Below are 12,023 nucleotides of genomic sequence, written 5' to 3'. Positions count from 1 at the left end.
GGACCTGATGGCACAAGCCTTGCTTTCCCATTTTGAATGCTCCATTCATGCTGCCTAGAAGCTACCTAAATCACAGTTTTAGGACGCGTCTTTAGTCACTGTAGGCAGGGCTCTGGGAAGGGAACGAGTGTTCTCTACATCAACAGGGTGCTTTCATAGCCTGGGTGGGAGCCTCTCCTGAGACGCTCTAGAGATAAAAGGAAACTTGACGTGAGTCCTTTCTTCAAGGTAAAGCCTTGAATAGACCTGCCAAAGCTAAGTTTGGAGCAGTTTCCTTGAGGCACTAGTTTCAAGACTGTTTTCTCTTAAGGTTAGTAAGCTTTTCAAGACACCAAGGACCTTGCGTGGGCACCCTATTCCCTGCAAGAACACCGAGTACCGGCAGGCTCCACTGGGCTGCTAAGAAACATCCCGACTCGGAAACATTTCCCAGTCTCTCTGTGTATTTTGAGTGTAGGGCAACACACTACACTCTTCCTTGGGAGAGCTAGATTTCCTCAGCACTCCAACAGCTCCAGGAAATCTGTTCTCTCACGTCCTACATGTCATGCAAATCTGCCTCATTGCCCTAGGCTGAGTGGCACCGAGAAACCAAAACTGCTTCGCATTCCTTCTACAAAGTCATACCTTAAGACCCCATCCTTACAGGAGAAAGTCGGCTTGCGTTCCTGCTGTAACCAAAGCACAGTTCTTCCTCTTACACTGCAGGGTTTTAGAAGAAGCTAAGCCCGATAGCCTAGCAAGAGCGCTCCTTGGGGGAGGCGGTTGGCTACACGCAGAACTCCGTGCCAAATAAACTTTATTCAAGGAAGGGACCAGTGTGTAGCTAGAGTGTATATTTACTTGGTAGAAATCACAAGGAGGTAGGCTGCGTGTTCGCTGGAAACGGGGACCTAATGGCACAAGCCTTGCTTTCCCATTTTGAATGCTCCATTCAAGCATCCTTGAAGCTACCTAAATAACAGTTTTAGGACGGGTCTCTAGTCACTGTAGGCAAGGCTCTGGGAAGGGAACGAGTGTTGTCCACATCAACACGGTGCTTTCATAGCCTGGGTGGGAGCTTCTCCTGAGACGCTCTAGAGCTAAAAGGAAACCTGTCATAAGTCCTTTCCTCAAGGTAAAGCCTTGAATAGCCCTGCCGAAGCTAAGGTTGGAGCAGTTTCCTTGAGTCATTAGTTTCAGGTCTGTTTCCTTTTAAGGTTAGTAAGCTTTTCAAGACACCGAGGACCTCGTGTGGGCACCCTATTCCCTGGAAGAACATAGAGTACCAGCAGGCTCCACTAGGCTGCTTAGAAACTTCCAGGCCCGGACTACTTTCCCAGTCATTCTGTGTATGCTGAGTGTAGGGCAACACACTGCACTCTTCCTTGGGAGAGCTAGATTTCCTCAGCACTCCAACCGCTCCAGGAAATCTGTTCTCTCACATCCTACATGTCATGCAAATCTGCCTCATTGCCCTAGGCTGAGTGGCACTGAGAAACCAAAACTGCTTCGCATTCCTTCTACAAAGTCATACCTTAAGACCCCATCCTTACAGGAGAAAGTCGGCTTGCGTTCCTGCTGTAACCAAAGCACAGTTCTTCCTCTTACACTGCAGGGTTTTAGAAGAAGCTAAGCCCGATAGTCTAGCAAGAGCGCTCCTTGGGGGAGGCGGTTGGCTACACGCAGAACTCTGTGCCAAATAAACTTAATTCAAGGAAGGGACCAGTGTGTAGCTAGAGTGTATATATACTTGGTAAAAATCACAAGGAGGTAGGCTGCGTGTTCGCTGGAAACGGGGACCTAATGGCACAAGCCTTGCTTTCCCATTTTGGATGCTCCATTCATGCTGCCTTGAAGCTACCTAAATAACAGTGTTTTGGACGGGTCTCTGGTCACTTTAGGCAGGGTACTGGGATGGGAAGGAGTTTTCTCTAAATCAACAGGGTGCTTTCACAGCCTGCGTGGGAGCTCCTCCTGAGACGCTGTAGAGCTAATTGGAAATTTGAAGTGAGTTTTCTCCTCAAGGTTAAGCCTTGAATAGCCCTGCCGAAGTGGAAGCTTGGAGCAGTTTCCTTGAGGCATTAGTTTCAGTTCCGTTTTCCTTTAAAGTTAGTTCGCTTTTCAAGACACCGAGGACCTCGCATGGGCATCCTATTCCTTTCAAGAACACCGAGAACCGGCAGGCTCCACTGGGTTGCTAAGAAACATCCAGGCCCGGAAACCTTTCCCAGTCACTCTGTGTATGCTGAGTGTAGGTCAACATACTGCACTCTTCCTTGGGAGAGCTGGATTTCATCAGCACTCCAATAGTTCCAGGAAATCTGTTCTCTCATGTCCTATATGTCATGCAAAACTGCCTCATTGCCCTAGGCTGAGCGGCACTGAGAAACCAAAACTGCTTCGCATTCCTTCTACAAAGTCATACCTTAAGACCCCATCCTTACAGTAGAAGGTCGGCTTGCGTTCCTGCTGTTACCAAAGCACAGTTCTTCCTCTTACACTGCAGGGTTTGAGAAGAAGCTAAGCCCGATAGCCTAGCAAGAGCGCTCCTTGGGGGAGGCGGTTGGCTACACGCAGAACTCCGTGCCAAATAAACTTTATTCAAGGAAGGGACCAGTGTGTAGCTAGAGTGTATATTTACTTGGTAGAAATCACAAGGAGGTAGGCTGCGTGTTCGCTGGAAACGGGGACCTAATGGCACAAGCCTTGCTTTCCCATTTTGAATGCTCCATTCAAGCATCCTTGAAGCTACCTAAATAACAGTTTTAGGACGGGTCTCTAGTCACTGTAGGCAAGGCTCTGGGAAGGGAACGAGTGTTGTCCACATCAACACGGTGCTTTCATAGCCTGGGTGGGAGCTTCTCCTGAGACGCTCTAGAGCTAAAAGGAAACCTGTCGTAAGTCCTTTCCTCAAGGTAAAGCCTTGAATAGCCCTGCCGAAGCTAAGGTTGGAGCAGTTTCCTTGAGTCATTAGTTTCAGGTCTGTTTCCTTTTAAGGTTAGTAAGCTTTTCAAGACACCGAGGACCTCGTGTGGGCACCCTTTTCCCTGGAAGAACATAGAGTACCAGCAGGCTCCACTAGGCTGCTTAGAAACTTCCAGGCCCGGACTACTTTCCCAGTCATTCTGTGTATGCTGAGTGTAGGGCAACACACTGCACTCTTCCTTGGGAGAGCTAGATTTCCTCAGCACTCCAACCGCTCCAGGAAATTTGTTCTCTCAAGTCCTACGTGTCATGCAAATCTGCCTCATTGCCCTAGGCTGAGCGGCACCGAGAAACCAAAACTGCTTCGCATTCCTTTTACAAAGTCATACCTTAAGACCCCATACTTATAGGAGAAAGTCGGCTTGCATTCCTGATGTAACCAAAGCACTGTTCTTCCTCTTACACAGCAGGGTTTGATAAGAGGCTAAGCCCCGATAGAGTACCTAGAGCGCTCCTTGGGGGAGGCGGTTGGCTACACGCAGAACACCGTGCCAAATAAACTTTATTCAAGGAAGGGACCAATGTGTAGCTAGAGTGTGTATTTACTTGGTAGAAATCACAAGGAGGTAGGCTGCGTGTTCGCTGGAAACGGGGACCTGATGGCACAAGCCTTGCTTTCCCATTTTGAATGCTCCATTCATGCTGCCTAGAAGCTACCTAAGTCACAGTTTTAGGACGCGTCTTTAGTCACTGTAGGCAGGGCTCTGGGAAGGGAACGAGTGTTGTCTACATCAAAAGGGTGCTTTCATAGCCTGGGTGCGAGCTTCTCCTGAGACGCTCTAGAGCTATAAGGAAACTTGACGTGAGTCCTTTCCTCAAGGTAAAGCCTTGAATAGCCCTGCCGAAGTGGAAGCTTGGAGCAGAGTCCTTGAGGCATTAGCTTTAGGTCTGCTTTCTTTAACGTTAGTAAGCTTTTCAGGAAACGGAGGACCTCGCGTGGGCACCTTATTCTCTGCACGAACACCGAGTACCGGCAGGCTCCACTAGGCTGCTAAGAAACTTCCAGGCCCGGAAAACTTTCCGAGTCATTCTGTGTATGCTGAGTGTAGGGAACACACTGCACTCTTCCTTGGGATAGGTAGATTTCCTCAGCACTCCAACAGCTCCAGGAAATCTGTTCTCTCAAGTCCTACGTGTCATGCAAATCTGCCTCATTGCCCTAGGCTGAGCGGCACCGAGAAACCAAAACTGCTTCGCATTCCTTCTACAAAGTCATACCTTAAGACCCCATCCTTACAGGAGAAAGTCGGCTTGCGTTCCTGCTGTTACCAAAGCACAGTTCTTCCTCTTACACTGCAGCGTTTGAGAAGAGGCAAAGCCCTGATAGCATACCTAGAGCGCTCCATCAGAGAGGCCGTTGGCTACACGCAGAACTCCGTGCCAAATAAACTTTATTCAAGGAAGGGACCAGTGTGTAGCTAGAGTGTATATTTACTTGGTAGAAATCACAAGGAGGTAGGCTGCGTGTTCACTGGAAACGGGGACCTTATGGCACAAGCCTTGCTTTCCCATTTTGAAAGCTCCATTCATGCTGCCTTGAAGCTACCTAAATAACAGTTTTAGGACGTGTCTTTAGTCACTGTAGGCAGGGCTCTGGGAAGTGAACGAGTGTTCTCTACATCAACAGGGTGCTTTCAAAGCCTGGGTGGGAGCCTCTCCTAAGACGCTCTAGAGATAAAAGGAAACTTGACGTGAATCCTTTCTTCAAGGTAAAGCCTTGAATAGCCCTGCCGAAGCTAAATTTGGAGAAGTTTCCTTGAGGCATTAGTTTCAGGTCTGCTTTCTTTTCAGGTTAGTAAGCTTTTCAAGACACCGAGGACCTCGCGTGGGCACCCTATTCCCTGCAAGAACACCGAGTACCGGCAGTCTCCACTGGGCTGCTAAGAAACATCCCGACCCGGAAACCTTACCCAGTCACTCTGTGTATTTTGAGTGTAGGGCAACACACTGCACTCTTCCTTGGGAGAGCTAGATTTCCTCAGCACTCCAACAGCTCAAGGAATGGTGTTCTCTCACGTCCTACATGTCATGCAAATCTGCCTCATTGCCCTAGGCTGAGTGGCACTGAGAAACCAAAACTGCTTCGCATTCCTTCTACAAAGTCATACCTTAAGACCCCATCCTTACAGGAGAAAGTCGGCTTGCGTTCCTGCTGTAACCAAAGCACAGTTCTTCCTCTTACACAGCAGGGTTTTAGAAGAAGCTAAGCCCGATAGCCTACCTAGGGCGCTCCTTGGGGGAGGTTGTTGGCTACACGCAGAACTCAGTGCCAAATAAACTTAATTCAAGGAAGGGACCAGTGTGTAGCTAGAGTGTATATTTACTTGGTAGAAATCACAAGGAGGTAGGCTGCGTGTTCAGTGGAACCGGGGGCCTTATGGCACAAGCCTTGCTTTCCCATTTTGAAAGCTCCATTCATGCTGCCTTGAAGCTACCTAAATAACAGTTTTAGGACGTGACTTTCGTCACTGTAGGCAGGGCTCTGGGAAGGGAACGAGTGTTCTCTACATCAACAGGGTGCTTTCATAGCCTGGGTGGGAGCCTCTCCTAAGACGCTCTAGAGATAAAAGGAAACTTGACGTGAATCCTTTCTTCAAGGAAAAGCCTTGAATAGCCCTGCCGAAGCTAAATTTGGAGAAGTTTCCTTGAGGCATTAGTTTCAGGTCTGCTTTCTTTTCAGGTTAGTAAGCTTTTCAAGACACCGAGGACCTCGCGTGGGCACCCTATTCCCTGCAAGAACACCGAGTACCGGCAGTCTCCACTGGGCTGCTAAGAAACATCCCGACCCGGAAACCTTACCCAGTCACTCTGTGTATTTTGAGTGTAGGGCAACACACTGCACTCTTCCTTGGGAGAGCTAGATTTCCTCAGCACTCCAACAGCTCAAGGAAAGGTGTTCTCTCACGTCCTACATGTCATGCAAATCTGCCTCATTGCCCTAGGCTGAGCGGCACTGAGAAACCAAAACTGCTTCGCATTCCTTCTACAAAGAAATACCTTAAGACCCCATCCTTACAGGAGAAAGTGGGCTTGAGTTCCTGCTGTAACCAAAGCACAGTTCTTCCTCTTACACAGCAGGGTTTTAGAAGAAGCTAAGCCCGATAGCCTACCTAGAGCGCTCCTTGGGGGAGGTTGTTGGCTACACGCAGAACTCAGTGCCAAATAAACTTAATTCAAGGGAGGGACCAGTGTGTAGCTAGAATGTATATTTACTTTGTAGAAATCACAAGGAGGTAGGCTGCGTGTTCACTGGAAACGGGGACCTTATGGCACAAGCCTTGCTTTCCCATTTTGAAAGCTCCAATCATGCTGCCTTGAAGCTACCTAAATAACAGTTTTAGGACGTGTCTTTCGTCACTGTAGGCAGGGCTCTGGGAAGGGAACGAGTGTTCTCTACATCAACAGGGTGCTTTCATAGCCTGGGTGGGAGCCTCTCCTGAGACGCTCTAGAGATAAAAGGAAACTTGACGTGAGTCCTTTCTTCAAGGTAAAGCCTTGAATAGACCTGCCGAAGCTAAGTTTGGAGCAGTTTCCTTGAGGCACTAGTTTCAGGTCTGTTTTCTCTTAAGGTTAGTAAGCTTTTCAAGACACCAAGGACCTCGCGTGGGCACCCTATTCCCTGCAAGAACACCGAGTACCGGCAGGCTCCACTGGGCTGCTAAGAAACATCCCGACTCGGAAACATTTCCCAGTCTCTCTGTGTATTTTGAGTGTAGGGCAACACACTACACTCTTCCTTGGGAGAGCTAGATTTCCTCAGCACTCCAACAGCTCCAGGAAATCTGTTCTCTCACGTCCTACATGTCATGCAAATCTGCCTCATTGCCCTAGGCTGAGTGGCACCGAGAAACCAAAACTGCTTCGCATTCCTTCTACAAAGTCATACCTTAAGACCCCATCCTTACAGGAGAAAGTCGGCTTGCGTTCCTGCTGTAACCAAAGCACAGTTCTTCCTCTTACACTGCAGGGTTTGAGAAGAAGCTAAGCCCGATAGCCTAGCAAGAGCGCTCCTTGGGGGAGGCGGTTGGCTACACGCAGAACTCCGTGCCAAATAAACTTTATTCAAGGAAGGGACCAGTGTGTAGCTAGAGTGTATATTTACTTGGTAGAAATCACAAGGAGGTAGGCTGCGTGTTCGCTGGAAACGGGGACCTAATGGCACAAGCCTTGCTTTCCCATTTTGAATGCTCCATTCAAGCATCCTTGAAGCTACCTAAATAACAGTTTTAGGACGGGTCTCTAGTCACTGTAGGCAAGGCTCTGGGAAGGGAACGAGTGTTGTCCACATCAACACGGTGCTTTCATAGCCTGGGTGGGAGCTTCTCCTGAGACGCTCTAGAGCTAAAAGGAAACCTGTCGTAAGTCCTTTCCTCAAGGTAAAGCCTTGAATAGCCCTGCCGAAGCTAAGGTTGGAGCAGTTTCCTTGAGTCATTAGTTTCAGGTCTGTTTCCTTTTAAGGTTAGTAAGCTTTTCAAGACACCGAGGACCTCGTGTGGGCACCCTATTCCCTGGAAGAACATAGAGTACCAGCAGGCTCCACTAGGCTGCTTAGAAACTTCCAGGCCCGGACTACTTTCCCAGTCATTCTGTGTATGCTGAGTGTGGGGCAACACACTGCACTCTTCCTTGGGAGAGCTAGATTTCCTCAGCACTCCAACCGCTCCAGGAAATTTGTTCTCTCAAGTCCTACGTGTCATGCAAATCTGCCTCATTGCCCTAGGCTGAGCGGCACCGAGAAACCAAAACTGCTTCGCATTCCTTTTACAAAGTCATACCTTAAGACCCCATACTTATAGGAGAAAGTGGGCTTGCATTCCTGATGTAACCAAAGCACTGTTCTTCCTCTTACACAGCAGGGTTTGATAAGAGGCTAAGCCCCGATAGAGTACCTAGAGCGCTCCTTGGGGGAGGCGGTTGGCTACACGCAGAACTCCGTGCCAAATAAACTTTATTCAAGGAAGGGACCAATGTGTAGCTAGAGTGTGTATTTACTTGGTAGAAATCACAAGGAGGTAGGCTGCGTGTTCGCTGGAAACGGGGACCTGATGGCACAAGCCTTGCTTTCCCATTTTGAATGCTCCATTCATGCTGCCTAGAAGCTACCTAAATCACAGTTTTAGGACGCGTCTTTAGTCACTGTAGGCAGGGCTCTGGGAAGGGAACGAGTGTTCTCTACATCAACAGGGTGCTTTCATAGCCTGGGTGGGAGCCTCTCCTGAGACGCTCTAGAGATAAAAGGAAACTTGACGTGAGTCCTTTCTTCAAGGTAAAGCCTTGAATAGACCTGCCAAAGCTAAGTTTGGAGCAGTTTCCTTGAGGCACTAGTTTCAAGACTGTTTTCTCTTAAGGTTAGTAAGCTTTTCAAGACACCAAGGACCTCGCGTGGGCACCCTATTCCCTGCAAGAACACCGAGTACCGGCAGGCTCCACTGGGCTGCTAAGAAACATCCCGACTCGGAAACATTTCCCAGTCTCTCTGTGTATTTTGAGTGTAGGGCAACACACTACACTCTTCCTTGGGAGAGCTAGATTTCCTCAGCACTCCAACAGCTCCAGGAAATCTGTTCTCTCACGTCCTACATGTCATGCAAATCTGCCTCATTGCCCTAGGCTGAGTGGCACCGAGAAACCAAAACTGCTTCGCATTCCTTCTACAAAGTCATACCTTAAGACCCCATCCTTACAGGAGAAAGTCGGCTTGCGTTCCTGCTGTAACCAAAGCACAGTTCTTCCTCTTACACTGCAGGGTTTTAGAAGAAGCTAAGCCCGATAGCCTAGCAAGAGCGCTCCTTGGGGGAGGCGGTTGGCTACACGCAGAACTCCGTGCCAAATAAACTTTATTCAAGGAAGGGACCAGTGTGTAGCTAGAGTGTATATTTACTTGGTAGAAATCACAAGGAGGTAGGCTGCGTGTTCGCTGGAAACGGGGACCTAATGGCACAAGCCTTGCTTTCCCATTTTGAATGCTCCATTCAAGCATCCTTGAAGCTACCTAAATAACAGTTTTAGGACGGGTCTCTAGTCACTGTAGGCAAGGCTCTGGGAAGGGAACGAGTGTTGTCCACATCAACACGGTGCTTTCATAGCCTGGGTGGGAGCTTCTCCTGAGACGCTCTAGAGCTAAAAGGAAACCTGTCATAAGTCCTTTCCTCAAGGTAAAGCCTTGAATAGCCCTGCCGAAGCTAAGGTTGGAGCAGTTTCCTTGAGTCATTAGTTTCAGGTCTGTTTCCTTTTAAGGTTAGTAAGCTTTTCAAGACACCGAGGACCTCGTGTGGGCACCCTATTCCCTGGAAGAACATAGAGTACCAGCAGGCTCCACTAGGCTGCTTAGAAACTTCCAGGCCCGGACTACTTTCCCAGTCATTCTGTGTATGCTGAGTGTAGGGCAACACACTGCACTCTTCCTTGGGAGAGCTAGATTTCCTCAGCACTCCAACCGCTCCAGGAAATCTGTTCTCTCACATCCTACATGTCATGCAAATCTGCCTCATTGCCCTAGGCTGAGTGGCACTGAGAAACCAAAACTGCTTCGCATTCCTTCTACAAAGTCATACCTTAAGACCCCATCCTTACAGGAGAAAGTCGGCTTGCGTTCCTGCTGTAACCAAAGCACAGTTCTTCCTCTTACACTGCAGGGTTTTAGAAGAAGCTAAGCCCGATAGTCTAGCAAGAGCGCTCCTTGGGGGAGGCGGTTGGCTACACGCAGAACTCTGTGCCAAATAAACTTAATTCAAGGAAGGGACCAGTGTGTAGCTAGAGTGTATATATACTTGGTAAAAATCACAAGGAGGTAGGCTGCGTGTTCGCTGGAAACGGGGACCTAATGGCACAAGCCTTGCTTTCCCATTTTGGATGCTCCATTCATGCTGCCTTGAAGCTACCTAAATAACAGTGTTTTGGACGGGTCTCTGGTCACTTTAGGCAGGGTACTGGGATGGGAAGGAGTTTTCTCTAAATCAACAGGGTGCTTTCACAGCCTGCGTGGGAGCTCCTCCTGAGACGCTGTAGAGCTAATTGGAAATTTGAAGTGAGTTTTCTCCTCAAGGTTAAGCCTTGAATAGCCCTGCCGAAGTGGAAGCTTGGAGCAGTTTCCTTGAGGCATTAGTTTCAGTTCCGTTTTCCTTTAAAGTTAGTTCGCTTTTCAAGACACCGAGGACCTCGCATGGGCATCCTATTCCTTTCAAGAACACCGAGAACCGGCAGGCTCCACTGGGTTGCTAAGAAACATCCAGGCCCGGAAACCTTTCCCAGTCACTCTGTGTATGCTGAGTGTAGGTCAACATACTGCACTCTTCCTTGGGAGAGCTGGATTTCATCAGCACTCCAATAGTTCCAGGAAATCTGTTCTCTCATGTCCTATATGTCATGCAAAACTGCCTCATTGCCCTAGGCTGAGCGGCACTGAGAAACCAAAACTGCTTCGCATTCCTTCTACAAAGTCATACCTTAAGACCCCATCCTTACAGTAGAAGGTCGGCTTGCGTTCCTGCTGTTACCAAAGCACAGTTCTTCCTCTTACACTGCAGGGTTTGAGAAGAAGCTAAGCCCGATAGCCTAGCAAGAGCGCTCCTTGGGGGAGGCGGTTGGCTACACGCAGAACTCCGTGCCAAATAAACTTTATTCAAGGAAGGGACCAGTGTGTAGCTAGAGTGTATATTTACTTGGTAGAAATCACAAGGAGGTAGGCTGCGTGTTCGCTGGAAACGGGGACCTAATGGCACAAGCCTTGCTTTCCCATTTTGAATGCTCCATTCAAGCATCCTTGAAGCTACCTAAATAACAGTTTTAGGACGGGTCTCTAGTCACTGTAGGCAAGGCTCTGGGAAGGGAACGAGTGTTGTCCACATCAACACGGTGCTTTCATAGCCTGGGTGGGAGCTTCTCCTGAGACGCTCTAGAGCTAAAAGGAAACCTGTCGTAAGTCCTTTCCTCAAGGTAAAGCCTTGAATAGCCCTGCCGAAGCTAAGGTTGGAGCAGTTTCCTTGAGTCATTAGTTTCAGGTCTGTTTCCTTTTAAGGTTAGTAAGCTTTTCAAGACACCGAGGACCTCGTGTGGGCACCCTTTTCCCTGGAAGAACATAGAGTACCAGCAGGCTCCACTAGGCTGCTTAGAAACTTCCAGGCCCGGACTACTTTCCCAGTCATTCTGTGTATGCTGAGTGTAGGGCAACACACTGCACTCTTCCTTGGGAGAGCTAGATTTCCTCAGCACTCCAACAGCTCCAGGAAATTTGTTCTCTCAAGTCCTACGTGTCATGCAAATCTGCCTCATTGCCCTAGGCTGAGCGGCACCGAGAAACCAAAACTGCTTCGCATTCCTTTTACAAAGTCATACCTTAAGACCCCATACTTATAGGAGAAAGTCGGCTTGCATTCCTGATGTAACCAAAGCACTGTTCTTCCTCTTACACAGCAGGGTTTGATAAGAGGCTAAGCCCCGATAGAGTACCTAGAGCGCTCCTTGGGGGAGGCGGTTGGCTACACGCAGAACACCGTGCCAAATAAACTTTATTCAAGGAAGGGACCAATGTGTAGCTAGAGTGTGTATTTACTTGGTAGAAATCACAAGGAGGTAGGCTGCGTGTTCGCTGGAAACGGGGACCTGATGGCACAAGCCTTGCTTTCCCATTTTGAATGCTCCATTCATGCTGCCTAGAAGCTACCTAAGTCACAGTTTTAGGACGCGTCTTTAGTCACTGTAGGCAGGGCTCTGGGAAGGGAACGAGTGTTGTCTACATCAAAAGGGTGCTTTCATAGCCTGGGTGCGAGCTTCTCCTGAGACGCTCTAGAGCTATAAGGAAACTTGACGTGAGTCCTTTCCTCAAGGTAAAGCCTTGAATAGCCCTGCCGAAGTGGAAGCTTGGAGCAGAGTCCTTGAGGCATTAGCTTTAGGTCTGCTTTCTTTAACGTTAGTAAGCTTTTCAGGAAACGGAGGACCTCGCGTGGGCACCTTATTCTCTGCACGAACACCGAGTACCGGCAGGCTCCACTAGGCTGCTAAGAAACTTCCAGGCCCGGAAAACTTTCCGAGTCATTCTGTGTATGCTGAGTGTAGGG

The 12,023-nt window shown here is 48.8% G+C and overlaps 2 long non-coding RNA genes across 2 annotated transcripts; both read right to left on the bottom strand.

The window, feature by feature from the left end:
• Positions 1-4,735: 4,735 nt before the first annotated feature.
• LOC309614989 lies at positions 4,736-6,677 on the bottom strand. The gene is made up of 2 exons (XR_014236492.1): positions 6,566-6,677; positions 4,736-5,676 (listed from the first exon to the last, which is right to left on the bottom strand). It is a non-coding gene; the product is annotated as an uncharacterized lncRNA (long non-coding RNA).
• Positions 6,678-6,833: 156 nt separating this feature from the next.
• LOC309614988 lies at positions 6,834-10,448 on the bottom strand. Its single transcript, XR_014236491.1, has 2 exons — positions 8,345-10,448; positions 6,834-7,454 (listed from the first exon to the last, which is right to left on the bottom strand). It is a non-coding gene; the product is annotated as an uncharacterized lncRNA (long non-coding RNA).
• Between the last annotated feature and the right edge of the window lie 1,575 nt (positions 10,449-12,023).

The sequence above is a fragment of the Balaenoptera borealis genome (genome assembly GCF_965194805.1).
Source record: "Balaenoptera borealis genome assembly, chromosome: 17".
NCBI classification, from domain to species: Eukaryota; Metazoa; Chordata; class Mammalia; order Artiodactyla; family Balaenopteridae; genus Balaenoptera; species Balaenoptera borealis.
Note: the sequence above shows the minus strand (reverse complement) of the source record. Positions and strands in the feature narration are given on the sequence as shown.